Source organism: Lutjanus erythropterus, chromosome 9, assembly GCF_056507025.1.
Source record: "Lutjanus erythropterus isolate fLutEry1 chromosome 9, fLutEry1.hap2, whole genome shotgun sequence".
NCBI lineage: Eukaryota > Metazoa > Chordata > Actinopteri > Lutjaniformes > Lutjanidae > Lutjanus > Lutjanus erythropterus.
Window position 1 is genome coordinate 11,630,709 of NC_139325.1, and position 17,539 is coordinate 11,648,247.

Sequence of the window (17,539 nt, forward strand, 5' to 3'; positions counted from 1 at the left end):
TCTTCCCGTTCCTGTCTCAGCTGAACTATGGTGACACCATTTCCAGACTTGCTTGTCCCCTACTTTGGCCGTACTTGACCAACTTTATCATACTGCTTTGTGATACGTTTCAAACTCATCACTGCACATTCTACACTCTGGTCAGACAGTCTTCACTTCTATGTGCAGGCTGTAAAACCAGATTACCTGTGCACATACGCTCTACACACAAACTTTCATTTGTACACAATACTAATCTTAGATCCAACAATAGGCTTGGCTTAAAACTGCCATTTATACAGACTGAGTTGGGAAAAAGGAGTTTATCATGTTACAGCCCTACTCTAAGAACGACCTGCAGGCTAGACTCAGTCTACCCTCTCTAATCTCTTTATCCAGTTTTAAACAAATGCTAGCTTAAGTTTTTATTACAAAATGCTGCTAAAATACGCAGTTCATTTTGGCATGCATTATCTGCATCTGCACCTATTTCCGTAGATATTAGCCATTTATACTGTAGCCTTTGACATACATGTCCTGTCTTGTATTTTTGTTTTGTTTGTAATTGACGTGCACTCAACGTGTAATTTAGCTGCCTTCTTGGTCAGGTCACTCAGGAGAAAGTGATTTTTTTTTTATTTTTTATCTCAGCTGGTTTTTACCTGGTTAAATAAAGGCTAAATAAAACAAAAATGATAGAATGCAAACTCTACAGTCTTTTGAGGGGGTGAACTGTCCCTTTAAATTGCAGAGACCCAAATGATAAACCTCTATTTTTTTTTTTACCCTTCCCGTATTTCCAGCCTAAAATTGCTCTTTTTGCCCTGCATCATAAACCTGACATTTGTTCGGCTGGCAATCATTTTGACCACATCCAGATCCAGTTGACCTCATATATAAACTGAACCCATAAACCTCATTTCCCACCATGCACGTCAGGCCTATATGAGCACCTCATCTGAATATATCCCCACTGTGGAGCGCAACAGAGGCGTGTTGTCATCCAGCTGACCCTTGAAGTGGCTAGATGAAGGGCAGGGAGGAGGAGGAGGAAGAGGGGGTGAAGGGTGGAAGGGAAACTTGGGCCAAGGTCAAGAAAGCTAATTTGTTTCCTGCGTCCCCTGCCGTCCCTGAGAGGCAGACCACACACTGCCCATACAAGAGGGGCTTTAATGTGGTTAAGGGTGCATAGCATGAGGTTGAGCTCATCAGCTACTGGCTCTTATATCACACAGGAAGCAAAAATCAGTGCATTATTCTTTAGCATTATCTTTCTTAAGTGAAGAATTAAGAAAACAAATCTAATATAACTCATTTAAGCGAAAAGAATATGATTTTATTAGAGGCTTTTAAGTGGAGACAAATAAGCTGCATCATAGATTTTTGTTGTTGTTTTCAATTGACATCATATATTATAAGAAATGAAGTGAGATATACTCATGTGACAACTTGAAAACATATAAAATATGTACATATGTACATATACAGTGATGAAAGAAGTATTCTGACACTGCATATTATATATGTAAAAGCAACAATGTTGCAGTGTAGAAATACTTAAAAGTAACACTTAAAGTACATTGAAGTATTTCTATAATATATAACACTTTTACAAATTAGACTACATAATTTATATGTAATATAAATATTCATGACTGCATAAGCAACAACCAAAACAACAACAATAAAACATCTTTAAGTATTATTTATCAAGAGTTTAATCATCAAAAACAGGTCATCTGCTTTATCAGGACTGTGTGGTTTGACCAGATTTGATTGACATGCGACCAAACAATCCACAACCATTTCTCTGGGCCTTTAAGTACACAGAAGTATTATATGCAACATGCAAATAAAGTATCAAAAGTAAAAGTACTCTTTATTCAAGATGAACTTGTCATTGTCAGATCAATGTACATTATGATATTGGATTATTATTAATGATGCATTGACATGTAGCCAGATTGTGTAACTATTTTAAACATCTAAGATTATTATCAGTATTGAAGGCTATTTAAATCTTAATCTGTAAAATAGTATAGTTTTTACCTGTTAGATAAATGCAAAGTGGAGCAAAAAGTACAGAATTTGGCTCTAAAAAATAGAGTTTAAGTATGTTATGTTATTACTGCAACACCCCTCCAGGTTTAATTCTAAACTGTCAACAATGTGGGTTTAATCTTTAAACCTGCAGAAGTGAGATTTGTGGTTAGTCATTGTCCTCTGCATTCTCTAGAAATGTTATCATCTTCAAGTTTCCAAAGCTTTCAAAAGTTCACAGTTTTCCCAGAATGTAAGAAAGCGAGTCCAAGCTTCATGAAATTTGTCGCATTTCTTTTTTCATTTTGTATATGACATGATGCAGACAGCTCTTTAATCAGTCAACAACAGAAGGGCTTGTTGTGTCTTTCCAACAAAGAAACATCAAGAACTGTGCTTGTACTAGACATAAATCAGTAGTTTTTCACTCTTCGGTGTGTAAGATTATAATATTTGAGTAAAACAAGTATAAATTTATGGCATGTTCCTGATTTTCAGGCCATATTAAAGTTGTCTACCTCCTGCCGTCCGTCAAACACTTACTAGATTAGATGGAATGAAACAGTGTTTTGGCAGCTCAATGCTGCCCGGCTCCGTCTCCCACTCAAAGTCAAAGAGGAAATGAATGTATTTGCCACCTCAAGGGCACACATGGTACCTCTGTGGATCCTGTAAAGCAGTGGTTAATAATCACTGTCTGCATAAAGCTGTATAGCCTTCAGTGAGGAAAGAGAAAGAGTTTAAATTACCGAGCTCTCAGGTTTGACAAAGGCCAGACCCTGTATTTCATGGCGCGTAAGTGTACGAATAAACGTGTCTTTATTTATTAATACTTTGGCAAACATGCGTTTTTTTAATATCCGAGCTGTTGTTCAGCTTCGAAAACAGTGTACTTATAATCAGAGATAAGTTTGCCAAGTTTGTGATGGATGAATATATAGATTAATGGACTCAAAGTTACCAAAGAGATCAGGCCTTTTTTTTCTTTTTAATTAGCACCTGTGAGCTGTTTCCCATTAACACTGTGCACATTAAAAATCCCTCTGCTTTTTCTAATTAAGTAAAGTGGAAACAGATTAGATGGCTTCTTTGAACAAAGGTCAGTGATTGCACTTTGTCTCGCTCCTCTGTTTGTTTGTTTGGCCGGCACCAGGAGAGAGCCTGCCACTTCTTCCCAGAATGTCACTTCACAATCACTGTTTGTTTTACGGAACAGCCTTTTCTTACGCTTCGTCTTCATCTCCTCTCAATCGTTTTTTTTTTTTTTATTTTTTTTTTATTTCTCTTAGAACGTGATCAATAGATAAAGACGTGACTCTCACTACTGTCAGCTTTGGCAGTTCTTTTATATGATTCTTTTTATAAAAGCAAAAGTATATTCTGCTCCACAGGTGGCGAGCAGGGAAAGAGAGGCTGATGCGATATAGATTTTCCACTGATATGATTATAAAGCACGTGGAATGTCAGATTAAAGCTGCACTGATGAAAGATAGGCATCAATCAGCGATGTCTCCGGGGAGGCTGCAAGGCATGACATGGTTGTCAAGAAGGAGGAATATAGTGACTCATCCCTCCCTAATCTCCCTTTCCTGGCCAATTGATTGGGCTTTCATATCCATTAGCTGGGCTTTCATAGCTGCTGTAATGAATGGCCAGACTACAGACATACTTCCAGACCAAACTTGTCTCTTAGACTGAAAAAAAATAGAACAAAACAAAAGACGGCAGAAGAGCTAGGATTCACGCAGGTGTCCTGAAGCTCTCATAGTGAAGTCCAGACACCTCCAAGGCAACATGAAGAATAGTTTAACAACAATGTCATTCAATTCACAAATTAAAATGATTCAACTATCTCTTAACGCACCGGGTCTAAACCTTGGAGATCTCTTGTAATAAGGGTCTATTTCAGGACTATATGAAAAAGCACTCTGGTAAGAGAAAGCTGGTTTTGATAAAGTGGCATTAAAGGGAACATGTTATGACTCGTACTTCAAGTCACTTTTGACTTTCTGAATATTTAACCAAGTGACTCCCTACCTTTAACCTTTACGTGCTGTAAGTGACTAAACAACGGCACAAAAAAGTGAGTCATGCTTTAGTTCCCATGACCAGATATCACACTGGAAAAGCAAATATTTTATGAAACAAAATCTGCTGTCAATGAATCTTTCCATGCCATAAAACAGTAGTGAAAATGATAATAATCCAGGTGGTATTTCATTTTTAAATATATTGCTGTGACTTGAATCATTTCATATTTGTTCAACTTTAACATGTGGCATTCAGAAAAAAAACCCATTGTTTTCTACATATCTTTAAATATTTCTAGCTCACTTTCAAATGAATGCACTGACATATTTTGAGGTTATCTTTACAAAGTGTCTTAGGCCAATTCAGAGTTTTGCAGTGTGCATGAGGCACAGAACTGGATCCTGGAGCATGAGACTTATATGTGTGTTCTTATGCTGAACACACAGTTGATGTTTTTGGTACCAGTTTACAATGAGACCATCCTTATAAATGATTTATTTGTTTTTTAATTAGGTTTAAATCAAGTTATAAATCATAAACAAGCAACTATAAACAAATTGTAACAAAGCCTTCATACACTGATGTGGGTTCACTATTTGGCAACATCCAGTTACTGCTTACTACTAATTAATCTTAAAAATGAGTTACTAATAATTATAACAGGCAAACAGGAGCCTTAGTGTAGAACAGATCCTCATTTATTAATAACTTACTACCATTTATAATTTGCAGAGGGAGCTGTATTTTAAAGTATACAACCCGTGACCATTTGTTTATTGACTTACATCATGTCATCATTTGTGATATTAATAAAGAAGGTTGTTGATAGCATGCTGAAAATGTCACGGTAAACAATATTGCCAAAGCCTCAGTGTATGAATCTGGTAATTTGATATGTTAATTCGGTGCCAAATGAAACTTTTTATCTATTAAGATAGACTGACAATGGTTAAATGCTAATAAATGTTAACAAATATCTGATTAAGCTGACATGGAGAAGACAAAGTACGCTCAGTAAGCACTGAGATCTGCTGTAAGGCCTAACAGTATGTGGGCTCACTATTTAGCAAGCAACAGGTCACTGTTGCACTTTTTCACTTCATGTGTTGTAACAGCTTATTGGTGATTCATGTCTTAACAACCTAATTAATAAACAATTACAAATTAGGATAATCTGGAAAAAAGAGGTGCCATTTTTTTTTAGAAAATTCTGAAAATTTGAAAAGATTTGACATCATGGCATTAGTGTTAACATGTAAGTTGTACCACATACCCAACTTTATTGTTTTGATACAGTCACAACTTGATGCCTCACACGTGAAAAGTGATGAAAACATGTGATTATTTTGGCCTGTGTGTGCCTGCCTTTTCAACACTGTTGTGAAATCATATTGGTATCAGATACAGTGTGAACAATCGCTCCTAAAAAGAGTCGCGAGCATGTAGTCCTGCAGCGTGAACACAGCCGTCGGCCGTATAGAAACCCTCACTAACTCAGACATTTCCTGCACAATAAGCAGTCGACTTTTAGTTACCCCCAGATTTTTGACAGTGATTCATCTCAGTGGGATTCTTATTGGTACACTGTGGGATGATTATCACCAACACATTCTTTCAGCCTGAATGCCCTCCACAACACCTCTGTAAAAAAAAAAAAAAAAAAAAGAAAAGAAAAGAAAATCAGAGTTACGCATGAGAAGAAGCTGACAAAGAGAGCCAGACGGGAAGGAGAGAACGACAGAATTTAATAAAGTTCAACAAGGCAGAAAGGATTGCACAAGCAGTGAATAGCGATTCTGCTTTTTTCTCCTTTACAACTTCTGCCTACTTAAACACTTTTACACCCCCTCCTTTTATCTGCGTCTGCATTCACTGGGAGGAGGAATAGCTGGACACAGAGGGAGACGCTCATTCCCTTTTTTATTTGAATGTTGACCAAGGATGGCCACCATCTGTGCAAACTGTCCGACTCTATGACTCTCCTGCATCATCCTGCCATAAATATCAGACGGGGCTTCGCTTCTCAGATAATTCTCCCATCCGAATTTATCGTCTCGGCTGTGTTTTTGCCGCTGTTTGAGCATTTATTCTCTTCAAGTTGACACGAACAGAAGTAGTGTGTCATTTTCAGCAAACAGTGATTTCTGCCTAACATCATCTCACACCCTCATGTCCTATTTACTGTGGCATCTGGTGCTTTTGTTTTTCTTATTCCTCGTCATAAAGAAAACCTCTTCAGACTTCCCAGAAACCCAGCCTACACTTATCTCTTGCTGGGTACTTTTTTTTTTATTTATTTTTTTTTACCCGGTCAGTGAAAAGCCTTCCACTAAGCTCAAACACACAAGGGGAGTGGTGGAAATGGGGTAGATGACATTGTTTCAGTGATATGGATGTACGGCTTAAAGACAAAAAGTGTTGGTTGAATGTTGTCATGTCAATAAGCCATCAGTCGCGCCGCTAACAATAAGTTAATGATTCCCCAGCAGTAATACATTTATGAATAGAGAAGTGTCTTCTTCAGCCCAGCGGGGGTGCCCATTAAAACAGAGCATGAACAAAATAATTGTGATTTGCAGATAAAATCCACTTTAGAATGGGATCCCGACTGAGGAATTGTTGAAAGAGCTGTAATTTTCCACTAAAACGTGACACACACTCACAGGAGCCCTGCTAATCAACTTGAGTATGTGTGTGTGTGTGTTTGTGTGTGTGAGAGAGAGCGAGAGGTAGAGTGTCTGTTTTGAAGTCTTTGTACTATATATAAATTAAATGATAGCAAATGCATTTAGTAAGGTACAGTTTCTCTGTCTCCAGCACAATTCTGTGAACTAAATGAATGTCTTTTTTAGTTGTAAAACAACACAGATTCAACTTAAAGTACGCATGAATATTTTTTGCTCTTCTACATATTAATAGGAAAGACTCTGTTTCCTTGTAAATGATCTCAGACAAAACTTTGATAGAAGATTTCCTTTGACATCCAGTAGATCAGTGGTTCACAAAATGGGGTCATCAGATAATTGTTGGGAGAGGAAATTAAAAAAAAAGAATAAATATCGCATTCTGCCACAGATAGCTGTAATCTTTCCTTTTTCTTTTGAAATAGTGCCATAAGTCATAGACATGCATCCTGTGACCAGCAGACACTGCTTTGTGTGATGAAATATTGCACAAACAAAAAGTCAGAAGCCACTGCAGTAGGTGATCGGTCAAGTAGAGAGACACATTTAGAAGGTTAACACTGTAAGTTTGTTTCCATACACCTGTTTTATGTGCATTTACACTTTGTGAGTGAAAACGCCATAAATTCAGTAAACAGTCTAAATATCCAGTGGATAAATATCTTGTACATTTGGCATGTGAGTTATTTGTCACTCAGGCTTCCACTGAACAGATGAAAAGTAGCAGTAGAGCAGTTAGGGGGCGATAACAGAAATGCCAATTTTTTACCACATTTTCGACATTCTTTACCGGTTGCAGGTTTGACTGGTGCTCTTTTAATTATCTCATCATTTCAACTTCCTCTGAAATGGTTTGTTGCATCTATAGCTTTTCCAAATTTTTATTTTGAAGTGCTCAACTATACTCATAACGGTAGTGGATGAAAATCAATCCTTAATTACAGTTTTCATTTGACAATTTTATGGAGATATGCTCAATATTGTTATGAGTCTTTTGATATTATATCTTATGATGAAAAGTATCAAGGTTATTTACTATCATCATACAACAGAACTGTATAATGAAACAAGAGTTGTTGTTCGTTGATGCTACACGCATACAATACAAATAATGAATGAAATTCAGAATATAATTGGGTAAAAATAAAACAAATGTATACAGTTTTTTACATATCTAAATATACACGTATATATACAGGAAATAATTCAGCAGTGCATTTTCTGAATTTGTGTCAGGTTGAATGTAAACAGCGGGAACAGGATGGTGATGATTATATGGTCGACATCTTTACTCAACATTGTCCAGCAGCTTTGACTGCATTTGAGCATAAAGCATCATTGATGTAAACGCAGACTCCTCCTCCCCACGTCCCGTTGCGTCCTGTCAGCTCTGAGTGTGGTCCGCCCGTTAAGTGTAACACCTTGATCCAGGATGTTGTGGTGGAGCAGGTCTCTCTGTGTGGGCGCAACAGTCTCTGGTTTCCTGTTGCTTGGCCAGCCTGAGTCCCATTTTGTCTGGTTCAATTTCCTGTCTGGCCATTAGCCAGAAGCAGCCTAAAGTCCGCTCTTCCCCTCCCCTGCCGGGGTGATCCGCGGTGGTGCGCCCAGTTGATCTGACCAGGTGTTGAGAGATGCCATGTGCTTTGATTGTTGCCTCCTCTTTAATCCAAATGCTATGCTTCCTTTTCCATTGCCTATCTCAGCATTAAAGCCAACAAATTAAAAAAATTATAAAAAATATAAAGAGGTAAGGTCATATTTTAACAAACTACCTTCTCTGGAGGCCTTTATACCCGCAGAAGTGAAAACCAAACTGACCTGAACCAGAGAGACGGCTGGTGTGACTGAAAGATGTCAATGTGCTCAGACCCGTCTGCCTCTAAGTAAACAGCTGAGTCTCCAAAATGGGGAGATCGCCATTCTTTTGGTGCTTTGGCCAAGTAATAAAACGTCTAGACACCAACTAACATGAATTTCCCTGAAGAATTAGTGTCATCAGTGTGAGAGCCCTGCCCTGCACTCTGGGGTGCAGTTTGAAATACTGTCTTTTAAATCAATGCTCACCTCTCCACTCTTCCTTTAATTGAACTTTGTGGCCTCCTGTCAAGACCTTTTGTCTAAGAAAACAGCCAAGTCCTCAGCTGTGATAGAGCTAGATCAAACTTTTCAAACTCCTTTCTGACATGGCAAATCTCTGTCTTTTTAATTGTCGCTGGTTATTTTGGCATCTACAGAATCTGACTTCTGCTTTTGAGCACTTCTTGACTGAAAGAACATTTTTCTCACTGATAGATGCACGCTTTTCCCTGTGTATTTTTCCTGGCTCATTTATTATTAGCAAAGAAACTTGTAGATTTAGCACTTTAATGCTTAAGTTTCAAGATTGATCTTCAATTTGACTGTGTTTTTGCTCAAACTACAGAATTATGTTGGTATAGCACTGAACAAACAGCATTTACATCCACCCGTGACTGTGGTGACTAATTACATGAGGGGAATGTTGATGCCTCATAAACGGAAAAGGTTCAAAGTGAACGCCAGCTCCCCAAAAGAATGCAAAAGCTGCTGCAACATGTAACAGCAAAGACACGTAAGGTGATTTAGAAATGGTACTTTTTATTAACTTTTTTTTTTCTCTCTCTCCTTTTACTTTGAAGAATTGGCACTTTGGAGGGAAGTCCATGCAAAGCGTCTCCATCTATCATGCTGGCTGGGTTTCCACAGCGGTGTTATTGACATAGTAAATTAAAGGAGGCGCACATCAGGTTGCTGACGGATTGGAGGCATCAACAGCAAACTTATAATCGCAGCTCTGTCACAGTGGGTGAGTTTTTTACGTCCATACTTCTCATTTACTTCTGCTTCTACACTATGTAATTCCCCTCTCCATTCTATTTTATGTACATTTTAAACAAAGTATGCCTTTTACTTTATGGGGTGTGTATTCCCTCCTATTTTACCTGAAAGCATGCATTTTATTGGGCATAAATAATCAGTTTTACTGGGTGTAGAAAATGATAAAATACTACTTGTCTTAATTTTCTGAATTTATTACTAATCTTCAGTTTATTTATTTATGCTTTTATTTTGTTAAGCATGATTATTGTTATCTTTAAGGAAGTATTTTACCAGTATCAACTAACTTATATTAATTTTTTACTGGCATTTTCTTATTTTTTTGGCATCTGACCAGAAAAATAAGGGCCTCTGATCGTTTATTATATTCTCATATTCTCACTCTTGCAGTAGTGGAATAAAATGCACCTTAATTCCCATTTTACTTTGCAACTTCTGTGGGAATTTGGTTAAGACATGCGCTAAATTTGACCATGTGCAGTCTAGACGAGACTGAAATTCCTCTTCAGAAATGTGAAGTGCCTTCTGGTGAAACACTTTCTATTAGGTTTTATACAAAACTGCAAGAATCACCTGCAGCTTTAGGGACAGGACCTGCATCACCTGACATACTTCATTTATGTCACAGGATGTCACCATTTTTTTGTCTTAAAATCAGTCAATCAATCAATCAATAAACTGTATACAACAACGGAAGGGACAGCTGGAGACACTAAATCAAGCAACAAACATAAAACATTTAATCTACTATTACAAGGTTCGGGTCATTTTTTTTTCCTATAAGAAAAAAAAACTAAATTCTCAGCTCATTTAAGTTCATCTCTCACTTCAGCTTCTTAAATGTGATAATTTTGTGATTTCTTTACGTCTCTCTGACAGTAAACTGAATGTTTTTGACTTGTAAACAAAACAAGACATTTGAGGATGTCATCTTGTGCTCTTATCAACATATTTCACCATTTCCTGACATTTTATAGATCGAACAACTAATAGATTAATTGAGAAGATAATCAGCTGATTAAATTAAAATAATTCTTAGTTGCATCCCTAAAAATGCTATTCTAGGCTAAACAATTTCACCATACTTTATATTGAGGTAACCGATTCCAATAAATTACTATAATATTGTGTAACTTGGGTTACATTATTTACAAACAGGTAACAGGTGATTAGTAGCTGTACAAGAACACATTTTTAAAGTTACCCTCCCAACCCTGACTATAAAATACTACTGATCTTAACTGTCATAATTCATCACAAGGTGTGATGATTTTTACTAACATGTCTTTTCTTAATTTCTCTCCAAGCTGTTCCTTCCTACTTACCTTAAAAAACTGGTTAATAAATCTGAAAATTCAATATAAGTTTTCTGATTAATCTTTATTGAGCTCCATAGGAAAAATATGTACAAATAAAAAAAAAAGTAGGGGAATTCTGCCCCTCAGCCTGTCAATACATGACCTTTCTGTGTCGTACAATAGGATTTTCATGCACTGAAAAGCTTCTTAGTTTTGCCATTTTTATAAATTTCCCCTTATAACCCCAGCCCATGTGAAGACGTTTGTTTTAGCCTTGTGTATTTCTGTATGATTCTTAAGAGGAATTACCGGTGTAAAATCCAAGACTAATTTTCCAACGGATTATGATTTATATGTCGTGACTGCAGAATGACACAAGGCCTTTCATTTTAATTATGCTCTGAAAGGTTTTCAGTAAGTTTCTGAAGAGTATCTAAGGACAGAGAGATGATGACGGAGCGCTGTTTATTATATTATCTTATTATGCAACGTCATTTGGCTCAACCGGAATTTTTATTTACTTTTTATTTTTGTGCTTCACACAAGAGTGGAGACTGAAAAACTTTCTGAACTAAGGAGACACATCAGTGAGAGGGACTTGGAAAAATGGTACTTCTATGTCAGAGCCTGGATCCTCTAAATGGCATGGCAAACTGCCCTGGTTACCATGGCTATGAGAGGGTTTGAGAGCACATTAATCATGAGGATTTAGGTTTCCTTTCTCTTTTATTTTTCCAAAAAAGACACAGAATCGCTCAGACGTCCTTTATGAAGCTGATTTATGATGTTCAATATCTGTGTGTGTAGATCATGGGAAATGACTCTGAAAGGTAGGAGTTTATGAGATCAGTGTGCAGTCTGTGTCAACAGACTGTTTTTGTTGTTGAATGTGAGTTTTAGTAGAAAAAAAGTGGAAAGAAGGATGTGTGGCAGAGAGACAGGAATTTATGTCAATTAATTACGCCAAATCTCACAGCATTTGGATTGCTGTCAGTGTTCATATTAAAGGTTTATGCTGCGACATGAGTGGATATAAACGTGTGAAAAGGGGCCACAGAGCTGCAGGTTTTATAGCTTAATGAAGATTAAACGTGTTGGAAAAGCTTTGGCATCAAAAAGGTGTATTAATTTGCTACAATTGCCACATTTGGCACTTGACCAGCTCCTTGTTAATTGTGCAATCTGGAACTAGTAGATGATGTGTGATGTGGCTGCACCCAGACCGTCTTGAGTAAATGGAGCTCACACATTTTACCTATGACAGACAGACAGCTGATAAAAATGAGATCATGCATAAAGAAGTATCACTCTCGCTGTTGTGTGCTACTTCTCAGCTGTGATTTTTTCCCTCTTCGTCTTTGGTCAGAGACAGCAGATTGATGACGGTGTGACAGAGTGACATTGCATTCTGGGAACCCAGGACTATGGCCATAAATCCATGGCGATTCAGCTTTACAATGGCCTACTGTCTAGCCATCAGAGGGTAGGAGGTTGTTACTGCATCACCCTAGTGAGCTGCTAGGGTACGACCATTATGCTTTCTGGAGGGGGGGAAAGGGGAAAATTAAGACACCAGGGGAAATAGTCAGGATGGTAATGAATTATGAAAATCTAATAGAGTGAAAAGGAAGAAGGGTAAAAAAGAGAAAAAACGTCTTTGGGGAGTGGAAATTTCCCACGCTCTTTAGACGTTACAAGCGCTATGATTCTTTTCAAGAAGATCTGTCAAATCAGAGCCTCGGCTGTATTAGAAAGCAAATAAAACACATGAACAAATAAACACTCCAAGTTTCTTATTGACCTTGGAGAACCAGCTGTGTTGTGAGTGCAGCTCAACTTGGCTGTCTGCACCCTCCCTCGATTCTGCTGAGAGTGTGTGTGTGTGTGTGTGTGTGTGTGAGCAGAGCTCTTGAGTACAAGGGTGTATTTTTGTTCAAACTGCATGTGTTTGTGTTGTTTGTGCCTTTGTGTGTATATGTGTGTGTGTCTGTGTGCAATGAATGGCCGCAGTGATGTGATTTGATTGGTTAAAAACAAGCTCCAAACTTATTGATAATTCCCATAAGTCCCAGCAGGCCATTTGCAGTCTTGGGATACAAGCTTGAGAGGTCAAATATGTTTAGCTGTCCTCTCTCGGGGCTATATGTCGAGAAGCAGTCACAACGTCCTATCATGATAAACGCTTTTGGAACATCAAATAAAAAAATATATTTTTTAAAGCTGTAAGAACATTTTTAAAAGTGTATTGCTGCAGGATCTGAGTGTAATATTCAGAGGAAAGCAAAGTTCAACATGAGGTCTCATCTTTGCCCAGTCTGTGTCTCAATTTAAGACCAATTTGAGACTTTGACCATTTTCTCGTACTTCTTAAATTCGGCTCCTGAGAAATAGCCTCTGCGTCGTCTCAGCCTGAAACTAATTTCAGCCCGATTGAAGATCTTATAAATTTCTTTTTTTGTCTCACTGCACTGATCTTAAGTTTGTCATAAATATTCAGCTCTTGAGAAAACAGTGAGAACAAACTTGGTCTTAAACGAGATCTTAAATTTGTCTAAGTGGTCAAATTACGCATAAATACTTCCATTCACCTCCATTGTATTTGGAGTGTTGGCAAAAATAATGTCTGTGTATAAAACCAAAATGATCTGCATGGCAAGATACCATAATAGGTAAGTGAGACATTATGTTTGTGTGTGTGTGTGTGTGTGTGTGTGTGTGTGTGTGTGTGTGTGTGTGTGTGTGTGTGTGTGAGATTTGGGTAAACCAACCCTTTAAAACATGCATAGTACTGTAAAGCAGTAAATTCCACCTATGCTGACAGCTAACCAACATTTTCCCCCTCATGAATAAATGGGCACAGTTACTGTGTGGAAAATATTTAAGTCCTGCATTCGATCACCACAAAGGCTCTTGGTGATTTTGGCTCAGTAATGGCTGCCATACCTCGACTACCAGCGCTCTCAAAGCCTCTCGTTCTTCCCTCCCCGTGCGAGCTGGAGGCAGCTCTACAGTATATGTCCTCCTCCTGTGTGATCAGGCCTGCAGCACTTGTCATCTCCCTGGTGGCAGCTTAGATTCTCCAATTTTTAGGTTAATTAATCAAAAATGATTTCTTTTCTCATTAGCCATGCAGTTGGTTTGCAATCTGCAAAATCGATGTTTTACAGATGTTTCCCTGGGTTTTGTTTTTCGAGACGGCGCTGATTTTTATTGGGTATAGATTTAAGAGGGTGCTGAGGGATTGTGAGTTAACTCAGCCACACACAATCACACTCACACGCAGCCACAGACACACTAAATGCATATTCTGCGCAGTCACATGCTCACGTAAACACCAACATACATACAGTACAAAACAGACCCAAACTTTGCTCCTTCTAACTTACCTTCAGCACCTGGAATCGCAGTGTCGAACATAATCTGTCCATCTAACTGATGCGGACAGCAGCTCTTTCTCCATTTTGGTTCGCCTATATCGAGTCGATCGTTGCCAAACCCAGGGGGTTGAGCCACACACACACTCTCTCTGGGTAGCACTCTTTAATCACGTAACAGCTTCTGGTTCTAGTTCCTGTTGGTTGTAAACAAATGTAATGTTGCATTTCCTGCAGTCTAGACATAACAACAAACCTGGCAGAACCAGAGAGGGGAGCGATTGCGGTTGCTAAGGAGTGGCTGGCACAAAGTCGGCAACAAACCCGTCTGTGAGGTATAGGGGAAGGAACCTTCAAACAGATGCAGCAGAGGCGTGGGGCATCTTCTTTAGTTTTGTTTTGAGCTTCGCATCACTGACGAGGGGCACAAATCTTGGGTAAACGTTAGGTAAGTGTGTTATTTGTTGAAAATAATTGATCCTAGGCGTCTTTATTTGTCTGGTTGTATTAAAGGGGCAGTTCACCCCAAAGTCAACTATTCATATTTTTGCTCTGGCCTGTAGTTTTCTGCCATAGAGATGTTTGCCTTGGCTTCAGGCTTCTCTTTCTTAATTTATTGTATTTCATTTGCCCCCACGCCCTGTTTTTATTTTGATGACGTATCACTTCCCTGACCAATAGGCTTGCACCTTGCACAGCATAGATGTGCAGGTTACTCCTGTAGATCTGTGTCAGCTGATACATGTTGGTCATTTTAACACTTTTAACACTTTTTTTTGTCATGTAAAATAAAGGCTTTTTAATTCTGTACAAACCCTACAGTTTGCCTTGGACTGGAGACTTGCATTTTTTGCAATGAGCCCTTCACTAGAAGAATAAGGCCAACAAAAGACATTTGGAAAAACTTACCACCAATGTCAATTGCCAGAAATCATGACCCAGTTACTCAAGATAATCCACAGACCTTGTTGTGAGCAGTTCCATGTATGAACTAATCCCTTTCTACGGTGGAATCTACCGGAACATCATCCAGACATGCTGCTGACTTAACTGGAGCCTGATCTCATCTGAGTTGAACTGATGCAAAGTAAAAAAAAAAAAAAAAAAGAAAAAAAAGTGCTGTGGTCCGATGAGTCCACATTTCAAATTCATTCTGGGAATCATGATGTCTTGTCCTCCAGGCTAAAGAGGAAAAGGCCCATCAACATTGTTACTAGCGCCAACTTCAAAAGCCGGCGTTTCTGTGATGGCACGAGGGTGTGTTGGTGCAAATGGCATGGTTAACTGTCAGTTCTGTGAGGGCCCTGTTAACACTGAAAAGTTCATACAGGTTTTGGAGCAACATGTGCTGCCATCCAGATGGTGTCTTTTCCGGATTTGTCCCTATGTATTTAAGCAAGACAGTGCCAAGACACATTCTGCATGTTACAGCAGTGTGGCTTCCTAGTAAAAGATTTTGGGTACTAGACCAGCCTGCCTGCAGTCCAGACCTCTCTCTCACTGAAAATGTGTGGCACATTATGGAGCACCCTTATCACAACCTCTTTGGAACATGTTGCAGGCATCATATTCAGAATGAGTGTATATTTACAAAAAACAATAAAGTTGGTCACTTTATAATAATGTGTTGTCTTTGTACTGTATTCAATTGAATCATTGCATTCTGTTATTATTTGTTTTACACAGCATCCCAACTTTTTTGGAATTGGGATTGTAGAAAGAAAATCTTTCTTCCATGAAACTTCTCACAACAAGGTCTGTAGATTATGTTCAGTCACTGGGTCATGATTTCTCAAGAGACACTGTGTTTTAAGTTTTTATATTTTTTATTTTATATATTTTTATTTATTTTTTCTGGCACTTTGAGCACTCAAAGCTGGGTGCCATTTAATCTCACTATATGAGATAAGGCAGACATCTCTATGGCCAACATCTCTAAAACTCAGCAACTGACACCACAATAATCTATGGATAAATAACAGGAATAATCTGTACTTTTGATTTGGGGATGAACCGTCCCTTTAAAGGTGCATTTGTGCATGTCCTTTATTAAACAGAAGTGTTTAAAGCTGTTGAAAAATTTTATTTTTTAGCTTTTTTAGCATTCATATGTCTATGCAAACTTTTTGGAATGCACCCTTGATGCCATCTGCTGCACAGTTGTTCAGCAGTGTGTAGTATATGGTTCTGTGTGTGTGTGTGTGCTTGTGCCCGCATTTGTATTTGTGTACACCAGTCCCCACCCACCGTTCCACTCAACTACACAGGAAAAAGAAGATGAAGCAGAGGAGCAAAGGAGCCCAAACAGAAATTATTATTGATTTAATCACATAATCAGCCGCAAACACTTCAGGCCAAGATAGCAAATCCATAATAGCCTCCCCACATAACCACCCTTACAAATTTACCATCAAAGCCCTGCGCGCACACACTGCAAACACTGCGAACCAGGGGTCACCTTCAGTCGCCGGCAAAATATTGACGTTCCTAATGCTTCTATATGTTTTTGAGTTAAGCGTTATCAATCACCGATAAGGGCCTGATGTCTCTAAAACATAACTCCTATGGCAGAGGGATTACAGCATCGCTTTTCTTGTCATAATCTAAGCATATCTTTTCAGACAAAGGGAGAGGATGGTAAAATCAATGTTGTCAGAAGCAGACATTTCCCACTGTGGCTGCTCCAGTCTGCCTTTAGATGAGATACAGGAACGCTGTTCTAACCTTAGAGACATCAAGATTTGCCTTGGTGAAAGTGCTCCCACTGTTTCAAAGAAAATGATTTTAATTAATAATGTTTTAAAAAGTTTTTTTCTCGTTTAACGTTTAAAACAATTTTGCCCTCGTGTTTACCGGCATTCTACTCCAACAATGAAGCATGTAATTATTTCAATAAAGCACAATGATAAATTGGATCTTCTTGAATGAATGAATTTCATTACTAAAGTCAAAAACAAAAGCACAAAAATAAAAGTCTTTTTTGTTTTCCTAAACTGTGCGTTACACACAAAAAACTTTTTTTTTTTTAAAAATACAAAAGTGTTGTTTGAATCAGTAAAGACACACAATGAATGACAATTTGACATCAATAGGCTGAGCTTGGTTTTCATGAAATAAAGATAAAAGATTTCAAAATAATTCCTCTTTTTCACTTTTGTTTTCCGAAAAATCATTTAAAGCACCTGAAGGGTGTGTTTTCTTACCTTGAGAGCAGCTGCAAGGCCAAAAACGTGAAACTGGAAGCAGGGAATCACTCCTGTGTAGTCGTCTGTCTGTA

The 17,539-nt window shown here is 38.2% G+C and overlaps 1 long non-coding RNA gene across 1 annotated transcript in view; it reads left to right on the top strand.

The window, feature by feature from the left end:
• The window catches only part of LOC146321121 (uncharacterized), a 78,915-nt gene that overhangs the window by 23,733 nt on the left and 37,643 nt on the right, over positions 1-17,539 (top strand). Inside the window, exon 3 of the long non-coding RNA XR_014771351.1 lies at positions 9,392-9,558. This is a non-coding gene — a long non-coding RNA (uncharacterized LOC146321121). The remainder of the gene's footprint in view (positions 1-9,391; positions 9,559-17,539) is intronic.